The sequence below is a fragment of the Schistocerca nitens genome, chromosome 5 (assembly GCF_023898315.1).
Source record: "Schistocerca nitens isolate TAMUIC-IGC-003100 chromosome 5, iqSchNite1.1, whole genome shotgun sequence".
Taxonomy (NCBI): Eukaryota; Metazoa; Arthropoda; class Insecta; order Orthoptera; family Acrididae; genus Schistocerca; species Schistocerca nitens.
The window spans coordinates 709,574,349-709,592,538 of record NC_064618.1 but is presented as its reverse complement, the minus strand read 5'-3'; the positions used below and the strand labels follow the sequence as shown (position 1 = coordinate 709,592,538).

General features: G+C 43.4%; 1 pseudogene; it reads right to left on the bottom strand.

The window, feature by feature from the left end:
• Positions 1-458: 458 nt before the first annotated feature.
• LOC126261522 (5S ribosomal RNA) lies at positions 459-576 on the bottom strand (annotated as a pseudogene).
• Between the last annotated feature and the right edge of the window lie 17,614 nt (positions 577-18,190).

The window sequence follows — 18,190 nt, the reverse complement described above, 5'->3', positions numbered from 1 at the left end:
TGATTAGAGTATGACAGCGTTTCGAATTCTCCAGATTCATATTTTCCATTTGTTTCGCAAATCTGCTAAGATAAATGTCTGTGTGGTTCCTTAGAAAGGGCATAGTCTGTAACACAGTGGGAATCGTCGACGTAAATTTAAACAGTGTAAATGACCATGTAACCAAAGGAGACCAAATCTCACTATATTAGACTGAATAAGTAGCTGTTGACAGTGATTAATTCTCTCGACAATCAGAACGAAGCATATTTATGACATGTTCGCCTGCACGCTATATAATATAAAAAACAGTAAACTCCGTCCACAAGCACTGGCGCACCCAGCGGTACCGAGCGGCCGTTGTGCCATCCTCAGCCCACAAGCGTCACCGGATACGGAGGGGCATGGGGTCAACACACCGCTATTTCTCAGTCAAGTAGCTCCTCAGTTTCTCTCACAAGGGCTGAGTGCGCCCCGCTTGCCAACAGCGTTCGGCAAACCGGATGGTCACCCATCCAATTGCTAGCCCAGCCCGACAGCTCTTAACTTCGGTGATCTGACGGGAACCGGTGTTCCCACTGCGGCAAGGCCTTTGGCACGCTATGTAATGGCGGGCTGAAAATAAGTTCAGATGATACAGTGGGAATCGTGGGAAATTTGGCGTAAATACTGAATGAATGGAAGCAAGCACGATTATTATTTTGCCAAAAAGTAAAAATATTGTAGTGAGGAATGTGGGGCAGACACAACATTGTAATGTTGTTACTGTTAAAACTACAATGTTGTGGGATTATTAATTGCAATCTTAAGAATAACATTTTATTTTAAAAGAAAAAAGACCTGTTGTACCTTAATTTTGCAACTCAGAGGCGGACCACATTTAACAGTCCTTTCCGACAATACTCGGCTGAACCTCACCTCGGTGCAGGATTCCGAGATAGTGTGGTAACGGTGACGCGCGATTCTAGTATTTGACAATTCCGCGTTGGAAATGATGTCTCCAGATCCGCTGTACATTTGTTGCCGCAGCTGTCACCGTGAGCTTGATGTCGTGAGATCGCCTTTACAGTGTGCACGATTTGAAACAGGGAGCACTCACGTATTTAAGGATTATATTCATCTAGACAATGTCGTACTCTGTGGCACCCAATAAAAAATATCAGATCAATGATTGACACGACACAGTTTGAACCTTATTCACATCGAAGCGCAGTTCTCCAAGTGTGCAAACGTGATACCGTGCACACGCATTGTTTCACCCACCGATCTGCTTTCACTGCACTCACGATAACTTCTAGTCCAGCCACGAATAAAAGCGCAGTACACAGTTTACTCGATATTAATCGCTGTCTTTCTGCAGTTCACACCAAACGAGATGTCCGCCCCCTGTAGCTGAGTAATCAGCGCGGCAGAATGTCAATCCTAAGGGTCCGGGTTCGATTCCCGGCTGGGTCGGAGATTTTCTCTGCTCAGGGACTGGGTGTTGTGTTATCCTAATCATCGTCATTTCATCGCCATCGACGCGCAAGTCGTCGAAGTGGCGTCAAATCGAAAGACTTGCAGCGGGCAAACGGTCTACCCGACAAGAGGCCCTAGTGACACGACATTTACATTTACCAAGCGACGTAGTGCAGTGGTTAACACACTGGACTCGCATCCGGGAGGACGAGGACAAACTCACGTCCGACCATCCCGATTTATGTTTTCCCTGATTTCCCAGAATCGCTCAAGGCAAATGCCGGGATGGTTCCTTTGAAAGGGCACGGCCGACTTCGTCCTCTGTCCTTCCGTAATCCGAGCTTGTGCTCAGTCTTTAATGACCTCATTGTCAGTGGCCCGTTAAACGTTAATATCTTCCTCCTCCTCCTCCTCCTCCTCCTCCATTGCAATTCACGCGTTACGGTGCGCATATTGACTTAAAAAGTTTTATACCACTCGGTTGTACAGTCGAGAACAGGTTGTCTTACAGCAGAGTGGCTTAGAGATGCTCAAAAATATTTATTTTCTTGTAATATTCTAATGTTTTGACATTTACAGCAAAACAAATGAATAAAACAAAATAATAAAGGAGAAAAGTATTTATGTAGGCTCACTAGAGCTATACCTTTATGAGCTGATTTCTTTCCCCATCTTTCGCCATTGCAAGTTTTTGCTCCGTCTCCAATGACTTCGTCTTTAATGGATCAGTAAATCTTAATCTTGCTTCCTTGTAGCATTAAGGGCAGCACTGTTGAAAAATACGAAACAAGATGAATACTAGAACCAACCTCTTCCAGAAGTTAACTGTTTAACATTCTGTTGGTAGATTGGTTAATTACCGTACATTGAGGCATATGTTGCCATGTCTTTGGCTGTGAAGTCCGATTATGTAGTCCACATTTCACGATTACATAGATACACGTATAATTTGATGACTTCTTGAACCATCGCCCAGGTACGTATGCGTACATTTGAAAATGGCGTCACAGTCGAAACTGTACAGTAATGAAAACAGAATAAAGAAAAGTTTCACTTCAGTCAGTGATACCCTAGAAGGTAAATGTTTTCAAATAGATACATGCGTCGTAGTTCGTGAAGCTCGGCAGCTAGCCACAATACCTTCCTTGCAAATTCATTTGATGCCCACGCTTCCATTTCATATAGTGTTTCGTATCTGATTCGGGCTTTTGTCTGGTAGTGTGTCTACAGTGATAGTTTTGACCGTGTCCGAACTACATGGACAGGTATCATTTTTGTTTAGTGGATAATCGTGACGCGCTTTCCATGCAACCTAATTCAAAAACCTTAATAATCAAAGGAAGACGAAGAAGAAACTTCAGTAACGAAATGTGTTTTTATAAGATGATTTAACTCAACACACACTTTTTTTTTTTTTTTTTTTTTAGAGCCCACGTGTGCGTGTTACGGAGGGAAGCCTGGGGATGATCTCGAGCGTCACGCCCATGACCTGCAGTCATTGTGTTAGTACGTTTCATGAGGCGCCACGCATGACGTATGACTCACAGCGTCTCTGGAAACATGAGTCGCCGCGCAGTGCGAACAGTTTGTCCGCTACTGTCGCTCGTCGATTTACTGTACTACTCAGTGCGCCCCAGGAGGAATGGTCATTATTCAGGGATATGACAGAAATGATCATTCGAAGTCAGGAAGTCTTGTAAACATTTGCTTTAAAATGCATACCTTAAGAGGTGTGAGCTCTTGTTCAGCAGAGGAGATGAGGTTCACTGTAGCAAAGTGATCATACATAAGGTGTACACTTTACAACCGATGTTCCTGCACTTTTTTGCTTCGAATGATCGTTCCTGTCATATGCCTGAATATTGCCCGTTCTTCCTGGGATACCCTACATGACGGTCATTTAGTAATAAACGATGCCCCCTTTTTCTCAGAACTGAATTATTCTTAAGACCAGTGATTTGGTGACATCAGGCAATATTTCTCTTACATGAACTGTTTGTCTGGATAGCTTCCATCACATTCTGTGGTCTTACGTCATCATAGTGTAGGAACAAGTACAATATAGTATGTTATTAAAAGCTCTTGTCCTATGCCCGTAGCCATGTTTTCACTTCGTGAATTACGCTCTCTTCATCGTCAAAGCGTGTCGCACTTAGAGAATTCTTAAGTGTCCAAAATGTGTAAAGGTCAAATTATATCAGACTGTTTGCTCACGTCAGTGATAGGACAAGGGCAATAAGCAGGAAAGAAATAATTTTATTAATAATTTTGAAACAAATCGTCTGATTTAATCTGCAAAGAACGTCCGGCCACTACCAACTCTGCTGTCCGTGGATGCAGTACCCGGGAAACCGATGTGAATGCTGAAGGGGCGAGGAGCATTGACCTAAGAGGCATGGCGCCGACGACCGACATTCGTCACGAAAGAAGCAACACAATTCGGACATTGTATTAATCAATTTGTATTCGTTCTGAACTGACTGTTTTATAATTGCACCAGGGCTGTTGCAGTTGTTATTGATATTTCTCAAGATAAGTCAGGAAGATATTTCTTCGGGGCACAGTTCCTATAATATTATTGGAAGAATGTATTTATATAGTTCAGTGATCAAGTTAAGCCGCGCGGGATTAATCGAGTGGTCTAAGGCGCTGCAGTCATGGACTGTGCGGCTGGTCCCGGCGGAGGTTCGAGTCCTCCCTCGGGCATGGGTGTGTCTGTTTGTCCTTACGATAATTTAGCTTAAGTAGTGTGTAAGCTTATGGACTGTTGACCTTAGCAGTTAAGTCCCATAAGATTTCACACACATTTGAACATTTGATCAAGTAAACTGACATGAAAATATTCTTATATTTTCAGTAATATTCCGCTCTGTACAGTTTTTTTTTTAAATCTCTGTGTGAAGCAAAGACAAGTATTTATTCTTTGGTTTATCATATTGTGTTCACTTGTTTTGTGAGAGGAACCCAAGCAGTGGAACATTTTAATATAGTCACATGCTTAATCTAGAGCCTCAGTTACCATTTTTATGCTAGTAACTGACGTTTTCAGGGGGTTCTTATTTTAGGCTCCTTATTGTGACGGCTCACTCGAGCAAAATTATACAATGAACCTACTCTTAGGTGCAACAGTAGCGCACAGGATTGGAGGCAAGTTTATATAAATTCAAGCCTCATTTCTAAGAAAGAAAGCTGCCATAACATACCCAAGTTCAAGGGCGTCAGATCTGGGCTATAGAGTTGATGAGGCAATGATATCCAATCCAAATTGGAGATATGTTTCCGGGTTCTGATACTTGTGTGTTGGCGTGCATTGTCGCGTTGGCTCAAGATTTCTTTTGCATTCTTATTAGATTGAACACGTCGGAAACTGTTCTTCAGTTTGTTCAGAGGCTTACATATGCCCCTAAATTAAGGATTCACCCTTTTAGCAACACACCCACGAGAATGATACCATCGGTATCCCAGAGAATTGTTATCATGACTTTTTGCCAGCAGAGGGAGCTACCTTTGAATTTCTTTTGTTCTTGTGATACCGGATCGTGCCGCTCCAGTAACTACCTTAATTGTTTCCGCATCACAGTGATGATCCCAGGGATTCTCAACTGTAACAGTCCATGACAGAAAGCCCTCTCCATTCGCCTCAGCCTGCTCTAGCAGTCAGATGAAATGCCTTTCTTTGAATATTGTGGTCTGTTATGAGCATTCGTGGGAACCATATTGTTTATACTTTCGAATATACAAGAGACTCGACCATGGTACCCGCATTTCCAATGCTCACCGACAACTGAAGAGCCAATTGTCGAGTTTTGAGGCGTGAGTCAGAACGAATAATCTCATCTGCGTGATTCACTAAGTCGGGAGAAGTGGCTGTGGGCGTATATTCCGAACGTAGCGGATCATGCAGCTCAGTTTCTGCGCTTCATATTGCTTTAACTCTCTTTACCCACCACCCAACAGTACTACTATCAACTGCATCATCACCATACACTGTACATAAACGTTTATGGATGTTCACCACAGTTTCTTTTTCCGTAATCAAGAATTCAAAAACAGCACGTTGCTTGTAACGAGTGTCTTGCGTAGGCGCCATTTTGATCATTAACTACAGCTCTGCCATCTGCTGGAATTCTTCGAAACTCCCACATGTGCATAAGGAACATCAAATTTGAAGAATCTAAAAGGACATTTTCCTGTATATATTAACGGCTGTAAACAAATGTGGGGCGTTATTGATGTAACGACCCCTAGTTAAAAGTAGCTACACTGACGGAAAAAATCGGAACACCGAGGAGTTGTGCGACAAAAACGAAAGCTGTGCGACAAAAACGAAACCTGATAGGCGCATTTCTACATCTGAAAGATGATGGCAATTAAAATTTTGCGCCAGTCGCGCAAGAGTGTCGGTAGTAGCGCCACTAAGAGGCTCCAAATCAGGTTTACTTAAGTATACGCTGTGACGGTCGTGAGCGTTAGTCACCTCAGAATGGACGTGGTGGGTTTGATGTTAGTCAAGAATGCCTTTAAGGCGACGAAAACGTTGTTACCGACACCTCGCTGAGTTTGAACGAGGTGGTTTACTAGGGCTACGAGAAAGTGGATGTTCCTTGTGCGATACTGCAGAAAGACTTGACAAGACCCGGCCGGGGTGGCCGAGCTGTTCTAGGCGCTACAGTCTGGAACCGCGCGACCACTACGGTCGCAGGTTCGAATCCTGCCTCGGGCATGGATGTGTGTGATGTCCTTAGGTTAGTTAGGTTTAAGTAGTTCTAAGTTCTAGGGGACTGATGACCACAGAAGTTGAGTCCCATAGTGCTCAGAGCCATTTGAACCATTTGAACTTGACAAGAAATTAGCCACTGTACACGACTGCTGGCAGCGGTGGCCACGGGAGCGTACACTCGCAGGAAGACTGTGCTCCGGAAGGCCATCGCGTTCGGTATTGCACTGGCACATCGTACTGCATCTGCAGCAGTTAGCACCACGGTGACACAACGAACGGTTTCAAATCGCCTACATCATGGACAGCTCCGACGAGCAAGACGCCCTGTAGCGTGCATTCCATTGACCCCAAACAACCGCTATTTGCGAGTTCAGTGGTCTCAAACGAGAGCTCATTGGAGGGCAGGGTGGAGGTCTGTTTTGTTTTCTGATGAAAGCCATTGCCAGTGATGGCCGCGTAGTGGTTAGGAGAAGGCCACTTGAGCACCTGCAACCGACCTGTCTGCGTACCGGACACGCTGGACTTGCACATGAAATTATAGTCTGGGGTGCAATATCGTATGACAGCAGGAGCACTCTCGTGTTTTCGCACGCACGCTGACTGTAAATTTGTATGCCAGTCTGGTGATTCGACCTGTTGTGCTGCCATTCGTGAACAGCATTCCAGGGGGTGTTTTCCAGCAGGATAACGCTTGCCCACATACCGGTGTTTTAACCTAACATGGTCTACAGACTGTCGACATGTTGCGTTGACCTGCTCGATCACCAGATCCGTCTTCAGTCGAGCACATTGATCGACCAAGTGTAACAGGCCTGGAACTCCATCCCACAAAGTGACGACTGGCACCCGTACAACACAATGCATACACGTTTACATGCTTGCATGTAACATTTTGACGGTTTCGCCTGTTATTAATACACCAGCATTTCACATTTGCAGTTGCATGTCCAGCCCTTACTTTAACCTGTGATTTTGCAATGTTAATCACTTAATTTAGGTACCCATAGAAATCTATTCCGAAAAGTACACCACAGGCCATTAAAATTGCTACACCAAGAAGAAATGCAGATGATAAACGGGTATTCATTGGACAAATATATTATACTAGGACTGACATGTGATTACATTTTCACGCAGTTTGGGTGCGTACGTCCTGAGAAATCAGTACCCAGAACAACCACCTCTGGCCGTAATAACGGCCTTGATACGCCTGGGCAATGAGTCAAACAGAGCTTGGATGGCGTGCACAGGTACAGCTGCCCATGCAGCTTCAACACGATACCACAGTTCATCAAGAGTAGTGACTGGCGTATTGTGACGAGCTAGTTGCTCGGCCACCATTGACCAGACGTTTTCAATTGGTGAGAGATCTGGAGAATGTGCTGGCCAGCGCAGCTGTCGAACATTTTCTGTATCCAGAAAGGCCCATACAGGACCTGCAACATGCGGTCGTGCATCAGCCTACTGAAATGTGGGGTTTCGCAGGCATCGGATGAAGGGTAGAGCCTCGGGTCGTAACACATCTGAAATGTAACGTCCACTGTTCAAAGTGCCGTCAATGCGAACGATAGTTGACCGAGACGTGTAACCAATGGCACCCCACACCATCACGCCGGGTGATACGCCAGTATGGTGATGACGAATACACGCTTCCAATGTGCGTTCACCGCGATGTCGCCAAACACGGATGCGACCATCATAATACTGTAAACAGAACCTGGATTCATCTTTGCCATTCGTGCATTCAGGTTCGTCGTTGAGTACACCATCGCAGGCTTTCCTGTCTGTGGTGCAGTGTCAAGGGTAACCGCAGCCATGGTCTCCGAGCTGATGGTCCGTGCTGCTGCAAACGTCGTGGAACTGTTCGTGCAGATGGTTGTTGTCTTGGAAACGTCCCCATCTGTTGACTCAGGGATCGAGACGTGGCTGCACGATCCGTTACAGCCATGCGGATAAGATGCCTGTCATCTCGACTGCTAGTGATACGACGCTGTTGGAATCATCCAGCACGGCGTTCCGTATTACCCTCCTGAACCCACCGATTCCATATTCTGCTAACAGCCATTGGATCTTGACCAACGCGTGCAGCAATGTCGCGATACGATAAACCGCAATCGCGATAGGCTACAGTCCGACCTTTATCAAACTGGGAAACGTGATGGTACGCATTTCTCCTCCTTACACGAGGCATCACAACGACGTTTCACCAGGCAACGCCGGTCAACTGCTGTTTGTGTATGAGAAATCGGCTGGAAACTTTCCTCATGTCAGCACGTTGTATGTGTCGCCACCGGCGCCAATCTTGTGTGAGTACTCTGAAAAGCTAATCATTTGCATATCACAGCATCTTCTTCCTGTCGGTTAAATTTCGCGTCTGTAGCACGTCATCTTCGTGGTGTAGCAATTTTAATGGCCAGTAGTGTTCATTACTGTACATTAATTATTTGTCGATGTTGCGGCTTTTCTCCGTCGGTGCATTACTTGACTATGGTACGTCTGCTCATCTGTCAGTGATTCTTTTCGTAACCAGATATTTAAAACTCTAGTCTAGAAACAACTGCGTCCAGTTTACGAGCATCGATGCTGTCCCGCCACATCAAAGATTTTATTGGATTTTGTGCTCCTTAATAGGTCCATTTCGAGTTAAGAGCGAGGAGGAAAATCACCGATCGTTTCGAAGCCGAGAGTTTCAATTTGTGTAAGTTGCCGCGACACATCTGTCGGCGAGGGTGTCGGCCGGACGGGCTGCAAGTTGTTTGTCAACCACTCAGCGCGCGGCACCGCGAGGCGCCGCTGCGCGGTGATTGTCGTCCGCCGGAAGCGCGCGCCGGCCGTGCCGCGGCGCGCCGGTCACCCGCGGCGCGGCCGCCTGCTGCCACGCCTTTGTCGCAGGATATTGCGCCCGCTGCCGCCCCGTAACGCGATTATTTGTTTGGTAATAAGTTGGCCTCCGGTAGCGCCTCGCAGCGGGACGCGCCGGCGGCGGCTGCGGCGCACCCTGGCCCGGCCGAGCCGCCGCGTTTGATTCACAAACACGGCGATTATAATTCAAGTGTCGCGCTCGCCAGCAGAATGGGCGCCCCGGGGCGAGTGGCGCGCGCGCTGCGGACGACCCGCATGCTGTCGTTTTGCGCGCAGTTTCAGTTTTGTCGAATAGAATTGTCATTTTATTCGTAACGAGCTAGCAGGGGCAAATGAAAACGTTCGATGAGGCTCTTACAAGCGTAACCTCTATGCAGTCCACATTTACTGTCGACTTCATTGTTTGTTTGTTCCATCTGTTCAGACTTACGTAGTTCCGTTTCTTTTCGTCACTCTGCTTTCTCTGGCTCCATCATGGGAGCGAAACAACGACTAGTTAAAGTCTTTACGTCGCTCTGGAATCGTAGAAAACAGAAATTACGTTTGCAGTTAGATGACAAAAATTCGTGGGATATCCACTAATATCGTGTCAGACCTCCTTTTGCCCGGCGTAGTGCAGCATCTCGACGTTTAATGGACTCAACAAGTCACTGGAAGTTCCCTGCAGAAATGTTGAGTCTTGTTGCCTCTATAGCAGTCCATAATAACGAAAGTATTACGCCGGCCGTGGTGGCCGTGCGGTTAAAGGCGCTGCAGTCTGGAACCGCAAGACCGCTACGGTCGCAGGTTCGAATCCTGCCTCGGGCATGGATGTGTGTGATGTCCTTAGGTTAGTTAGGTTTAAGTTGTTCTAAGTTCTAGGGGACTGATGACCTCAGAAGTTAAGTCCCGTAGTACTCAGAGCTATTTGAACTTTTTTAACATTATTGCTGGTGCAGGGTTTTGTGCACGAACTGACCTGTCGATTATGTCCCATAAATGTTCTATGGGATTCATGTCAGCCGGCCCCTGTGGCCGACCGGTTCTGGGCGCTTCAGTACGGAACCGCGCTGCTGCTACGGTCGCAGGTTAGAATCCTGCCTCGGATGTGTGTGATGTCCTTAGGTTAGTTAGGTTTAAGTAGTTCTAAGTTCTAGGGGACTGATGACCTCAGAAGTTAAGTCCCATAGTGCTCAGATCCATTTTTTGTTCTACATGTAAATGAGCAAGTCCATCAGAAACTTTTACTATCACGTTGCCCAGTACCATGATGCTGACAGCTGTAGCTGAGGTTTCGAACTGGGCAGACCTGTTGGAAGCTCGACACCACATTGATCTCAGCTCGAGGATGCTGCTGTTTCTGAGATAGGGGGGCGCGATGTTGTGGAGCACCTCCCACACGTCGTTGCGGATTGGAGCGAGCCCTCGCTAATTTCTGTGGCATCGATTCGCATTGCCCACGTTGATGTGGCAACACAATATCTGTATGATACCACACGAGGCGTGTTGCGTATTTATCTCTTTTTCAAATGAGGAAAGGCAACCTTTTGGTCATATAACCGTCAAGTGCGGAGGATGCCATTCAGATCGAAGGCGGTTCTGTGATCAATTTGGGCCTATTTTTCGTACCATGACTTCAGCACACATTCGCTCATGTTACCATACATACGAGCGAGCATGTTTATTTCAACATTCTCTTTGTTCCAGATCTTCATGATGACTAGAGATCGGATTGTATGCATCATAAAAACCTTGAAATTTGCGTGCAGATATGCATGTAAAATGCATGAAAAATGTCGAGTATGCAAGATAAAATAATAAAAAAGACGTGGTAGTTACTTGGTGCGTCGAACCTGTGCATATCAGTTACAAGGAAGAGCGCCGGCCACGCGAAAAATCGGTACATTTAGGACGCTGATAGCATTTTCTGAATACTTTCTGGTAGAGGTTAGAAAGGGGACTTATTTTCTAGAAATTTGCAAAATGGGGACGCATACTGTGTTTCAAGAATTGTTCCTTTTTTGCTATTGTTTACGATAACAAGCGGATGCGATGCGAGTGAGTCGCAGCGAAACGATCGATATGTACCGGGCCAACTTCGAGATATATCGCACACAGAGGAACACGTTAAAAAAACTCTGTAATATTAAAAAAAACATACAATCATGAATTTTTTGAACAGCATTAACTTTTAATTAATACCATTGGATGAAAGCATCATTTACAAGTTATTTTACATTTTTCTACTATTGTAAACATAGACGACCAAGTACTGATCCAAATGTTCGGTAGTAAGGTTGTGTTTTCGAGCAATCAAAACATTTTTGTAAGCAGAAAAGGACCGTTCTACGTAACTGAGGTGACTGGGCACCATTTGAATTCGGGTGCCATGTTGGCACTTACCGTTGCTGGTAAAACAGCCAATTTGGCACAAGGTTTCAAAGCCTGGGTTATTATTTGAAATGTTTTCAAACTTTTCTTTAAGTTTTTCTTGGGAATACCTCCGGCAATGAGGAGTTCACTAGAATAATTTGATTCATTAACTGAATAGATTCATTCAACGCCAAACCTTTGAGTTTCAAGCTTTTTAATACCTGCAGGTATGTGAGAAAAATGAGTGCTAATCACAGCAATGTCTTTTTTAATACCAGAATCGTTAACAGCTGCCTTGCACTGGCAAACTGCTAAAGCCTCTGCACTATCGAAGTCGTTTACTACCCCTCTAATGGCCTCGAAACGTTCATTGTAAAACAACACAGCTTCGACCCACGTACCGCAACGAGTTACCACAGGTTCGGGAGGAAATAGACACATTCGGTAGTTTTTGTTCGCAGGTCTTGATGCGAGCAGGAGCCTTTAGAAACACTTCCTTTGTGGATGAAATCAATTTATTTACATTCACAAAAGTGGAAAGTACTTACTCACCAAGGCGATGTAGTCCACGAGTAAAGCACGTTACATGGATCAAATTGGGATAAAATACTCGGGGGCTTTCTCTGCTTCGATCATAAAGGGAGCAGCATCTGAAATAAACACAAACACCCTTTCATCTGCAGATGATACTGGAAATATTTTTCTAATACCCACCTTCACATATCTGGCGATCGTAGAATGATTCACTTTTTTAAATTCTTTGCAGGCTGCTGAACAGGAAGAAGAAGGCTCTTCTTTTAAAGCACCAACAATTAAATTTGCAATGTAACTGCCACATGTGTCTGTAGTTTCGTCATCTGAAATCCAGATAATGCCTTCCTTGAGTTCGCTGCGTATTTCTTCCAGAACATTTTCGTAAATTGTCGGTATGTAATTTTTACGCAATGTTGATTCATGTGGTGTATTTTGATTTAAGCAATATTTGTGCAGGAAGCCCTTGAGGATAGGGTTTGTAAGTTTGTGAAGAGGAATATGGCTTGCAATGAATGCTTCACATAGATCCATGTCAAACCGAATTTTCTGGTTACCTTTGGACAAATCCATGCTACTGCAAGTTGCTGTTAGAAGTTCTTGTGGTCCTTTCTTCTGCATTCCTGCGATATGAAGACTTGTCTTGACATGCTGGTCTATCTGAAACTTCTTTTTGCACGAAACGTCTTTCTCGCAAACTCGACAATAGAAAACAATTCCGCCAAATGTAGATGTTCAGGATGGTCAGCTATCCACGAAACAACTTTTCTTTTTTCGGGTGGCATGGCCCACAACATGTTACACACTACACGTCGTAAACATGTTCAGCTGTGTACAAGTAAATAGAAAGCTAAACTGAAACAATGGACGTGCGACTGAAAGCTTGCGTAGATTAATTTAATTGTTGCCGACGCGTACGGACGGTATGACAGCGCAGGGAATTACCCGGGGGCGCGGGCGCAGCAGCATTGACTCGGTCTGCTTGTTTCTTTTCTTCTTCTGTAATGATTTCGCTAGGCAGTGAACTCTCGGTTAGCGAATGCACGCAGTTCTAGGCAGCGGTCAATCTGTGAGACGTCAGAACTAGATCGAGCTAGAGACCGCCCGTCTAAATTTTTTTAAATGTTATAAAGTTAGAGCGAAAATATGCACCGTCACTAGTTTTTAGTTAAATTTGCAATAACCGGTGAAAAGGAGCTAAATATGCAAATGCATATGCAACATGCAAATGCATATAACCCGGTCTCTAATGATCAGTATACGTGAACACTCCCGTTTTCAAGGGGACGACAGCCGTGTTCACAGTGCTCACACATACTTTCCAGGTTAGACGAACTCTCTTTCTCGACTGGATTGCTAAATCACCCAATCATAATCCCATATGAAATGCCCGCTGCTATTTGGAACAGCAGATGAAACGTACAATCATCACCTCCGTTTGCGGGATGTAATCATCAATGAGTGGCTTCAGCTGTGTATGGCATACCTGTAGAAACTTGTTAAATCTCCTTTTTGTCGAATTGGGGCTGTTATCATTGCTATAGTATGTACAGTGTATTAGTGTGTTGTTTGCTGGAGGTGACATATTTTGTGATAGGTACGTTATAGTCATCATAGCTTATTTTTTCCTTTGTTCTGGAATGGGTCATATCCCGCAATTATTTCTTACCATCTAGAATCACCGTTTAAACATATATCCCTGAAAATGGACATTTATTTTACATTCAGATTGGATCAGTGATGTTTTAATACGTTGCATAGTAGTCAACCGTGCTTTGTCCGCATCTTATCCTCTTTATTTTGAGTGTAATGTTCTGTTGATATTATATATAGTATGTTAGCTTCACCAACACATTAGTTTTGTCTACAGCAACATTTCCGTTCCAAATTTGGTGGAACTGTTCTTAAGGCGACATTGTACGTGAATTTCGTTGAAATTTGACGTCTTCTGTTTTCTACTCCATAATGTACTTTGAACTTTCCCGAACATTGTGGTATATAATACATGAAAATCAGACATTTTTGAGATCTTCAAATAATATTTTGAATGTTGACGTGTGACTGTCAAATTTCGCGGCTACGCATATACTGCCACAGTTGAGCAGTCATACGTGGGAACTACACAGTCCAGAAGGCTGTGAATTGCTTTGTTTTGTGCCTACTGCCACGTCTCAGAAGTTGGCATTACGAATAAACAAATCAATCCTTTGTTTCTGATATTAGTTTTCGTTGAAAAACAGAACTGTCTGATGGCAAGACAATAAAATGTGCTGGAAGACTAACGGACAAAGTAATTGATGAATTTAAGGAATATTATGGGAAGGCCGTTAGAGGTAACTGTGACAATTTAGAGAAGATGAAAAGAGCTGTGTGGAGCACTTTCTTTCAAGGAATATCAACTGATGAAAAGCCATGTCATGCTTTGTGTCCGCGTCTACCAAACACTTTGTGTAAATATAGGCAAGCTGAATTTTCTGGCACCCTGCATGAATTTACACATAAACATTATCTTCCTTCGGCAGTAATGGAGGCAATCAAACCTATATACAGAGATTTGGCAAATCCTGAGCTACTAAAGAAGTGTTTACATGGGAAGACCCAGAATGTGAATGAGTCCTTCAACAATGTGTGGTGCCGTGTGCCTAAAAATGTATTTGTTGGTCTCATGACAGTGACTGATGCTGTAATAACTTTTAATGGTGGGAACTAATAAAGACTTAGGTTCGGGAGAAGTTAGGGGTAAGATTTGGACAGAACACAGCTAAAGGACTGCGGGAACTGGATTACCTTCGTGTACCTAAAGCAGAGTTAGCTGCTCAGCAAATGACAAAAGAAGCAAGAAAGAAAAGGGGGAGACAGCACTGGGCTGTCGTGACACTAAAGAAGACACAGACTAAGGGCCAGGGCAATTCTAGTGTATAAAAAACGCAGAAACGTAAGTCTGTAAAAGAATTTGTAATAAGAAAGTTTTAATCCTCAATATCTCTGAACTACATTTTTTGCAATAAATGACCGTTTTCTAAAAACGTACGGATCATATAGACATGAAATTTTCACAGCAAGCCAAGTGTGAGATTCAACACATATGGAACTAGAATAATTAAAATATCCTGAGTTGTTTTGTTTTTATGTTCATTTATTTACAAAATTTTCAAAAAAATTGAGTGTTTGAAAAAAAAAAGATAACATGACCCACAATACAATTTTAGTAATAATTCTTGTTCAGTGTATCTAGAAAGGTGCATTAAATAATTATGGAAAATGGTAAATTGGTGTCTTAAAAAGTTTCCAAGATAATGGGTCACAAAATTCTATAATTTAACATTGGCGGCATAGAACATAAATGTCCCCTAACTGAAGCTTGATATAGCAGGAACAAGTAACTCACATTATTACATTCATGCATTAATTTTTGTGTTCCTCCCTACACAATTTTGTTCCGTAGACTCTTTCGTTTACCATAACACTGTTTGTTGGTTGGTTGTGGTCTTCAGTCCTGAGACTGATTTGATGCAGCTCTCCATGCTATTCTATCCTGTGCAAGCTTCTTCATCTCCCAGTACCTACTGCAACCTACATCCTTCTGAATCTGCTTAGTGTATTCATCTCTTGGTCTCCCTCTACGATTTTTACCCTCCACGCTGCCCTCCAATACTAAATTGGTGATCCCTTGATGCCTCAGAACATGTCCTACCAACCGATCCCTTCTTCTCGTCAAGCTGTGCCACAAACTTCTCCCCAATCCTATTCAATACCTCCTCATTAGTTATGTGATCTACCCATCTAATCTTCAGCATTCTTCTGTAGCACCACATTTCGAAAACTTCTATTCTCTTCTTGTCCAAACTATTTATCGTCCATGTTTCACTTCCATACATGGCTACACTCCATACAAATACTTTCAGAAATGACTTCCTGACACTTAAATCTATACTCGATGTTAACAAATTTCTCTTCTTCAGAAACGTTTTCCTTGCCTTTGCCAGTCTACATTTGATATCCTCTCTACTCCGACCATCATCAGTTATTTTGCTCCCCAATTAGCAAAACTCCTTTACTACTTTAAGCGTCTCATTTCCTAATCTAATTCCCTCAGCATCACCCGACTAAATTCGACTACATTCCATTATCCTCGTTTTGCTTTTGTTGATGTTCATCTTATATCCTCCTTTCAAGACGCTATCCATTCCATTCAACTGCTCTTCCAAGTCCTTTGCTGTCTCTGAGAGAATTACAATGTCATCGGCGAACCTCAACGTTTTTATTTCTTCTCCATGGATTTTAATACCTACTCCGAACTTTTCTTTTGTTTCCTTTACTGCTTGCTCAATATACAGATTGAATAACATCGCTACGGTCGCAGGTTCGAATCCTGCCTCGGGCATGGATGTTTGTGATGTCCTTAGGTTAGTTAGGTTTAACTAGTTCTAAGTTCTAGGGGACTAATGACCTCAGCAGTTGAGTCCCATAGTGCTCAGAGCCATTTGAACCATTTGAATAACATCGGGGAGAGGCTACAACCCTGTCTCACTCCCTTCCCAACCACTGCTTCCCTTTCATGTCCCTCGACTCTTATAACTGCCATCTGGTTTCTGTACAAATTGTAAATAGCCTTTCGCTCCCTGTATTTTACCCCTGCCACCTTTAGAATTTGAAAGAGAGTTTTCCAGTTAACGTTGTCAAAAGCTTTCTCTAAGTCTACAAATGCTAGAAACGTAGGTTTACCTTTCCTTAATCTTTCTTCTAAGATAAGTCGTAAGGTCAGTATTGCCTCACGTGTTCCAGTATTTCTACGGAATCCAAACTGATCTTCCCCGAGGTCGGCTTCTACTAGTTTTTCCATTCGTCTGTAAAGAATTCGTGTTAGTATTTTGCAGCTGTGGCTTATTAAACTGATTGTTCGGTAATTCTCACATCTGTCAACAACTGCTTTCTTTGGGATTGGAATTATTATATTCTTCTTTAAGTCTGAGGGTATTTCGCCTGTTTCATACATCTTGCTCACCAGATGGTAGAGTTTTGTCAGGACTGGCTCTCCCAAGGCCGTCAGTAGTTCCAGTGGAATGTTGTCTACTCCGGGGGCCTTGTTTCGACTCAGGTCTTTCAGTGCTCTGTCAAACTCTTCACGCAGTATCATATCTCCCATTTCATCTTCATCTGCATCCTCTTCCATTTCCATAATATTGTCCTCAAGTACATCGCCCTAGTATAGACCCTCTATGTACTCCTTCCACCTATCTGTTTTCCCTTCTTTGCTTGGAACTGGGTTTCCGTCTGAGCTCTTGATGTTCATACAAGTGGTTCTCTTTTCTCCAAAGGTCTCTTTAATTTTCCTGTAGGCAGTATCTATCTTACCCCTGGTGAGACAAGCCTCTACATCCTTACATTTGTCCTCTAGCCATCCCTGCTTAGCCATTTTGCACTTCCTGTTGATCTCATTTTTGAGACGTTTGTATTGCTTTTTGCCTGCTTCATTTACTGCATTATTATATTTTCTCCTTTCATCAATTACATTCAATATTTCTTCTGTTACCCAAGGGTTTCTGCTAGCCCTCGTCTTTTTACCTATTAGATCCTCTTCTGCCTTCACTATTTCATCCCTCAAAGCTACCCATTCTTCTTCTACTGTATTTCTTTCCCCCATTGTTGTCAATCATTCCCTAATGCTCTGCCTGAAGCTCTCTTTAACCTCTGGTTCTTTCAGTTTATCCAGGTCCCATCTCCTTAAATTCCCACCTTTTTGCAGTTTCTTCAGTTTTAATCTACAGTTCATAACCAATAGATTGTGGTCAGTCCACATCTGCCCCTGGAAATGTCTTACATTTTAAAACCTGGTTTGTGAATCTCTGTCTTACCATTATATAATCTATCTGAGACCTTCCAGTATCTCCAGGCTTCTTTCATGTATACAACCTTCTTTTGTGGTTCTTAAACCAAGTGTTACCTATGATTAAGTTGTGCTCTGTGCAAAATTCTACCAGGCGGCTTCCTCTTTCATTTCTTAGCCCGAATCCATATTCACCTACTACGTTTCCTTCTCTCCCTTTTCCTACTACCGAATTCCAGTCACCCATGACTATTAAATTTTCGTCTCCCTTCACTATCTGAATAATTTCTTTTATTTCATCATACATTTCTTCAATTTCTTCGTCATCTGCAGAGCTAGTTGGCATATAAACTTGTACTACTGTAGTAGGTGTGGGCTTCGTATCTGTCTTGGCCACAATAATGCGTTCACTATGCTGTTTGTAGTAGCTTACCCGCATTCCTATTTTCCTATTCATTATT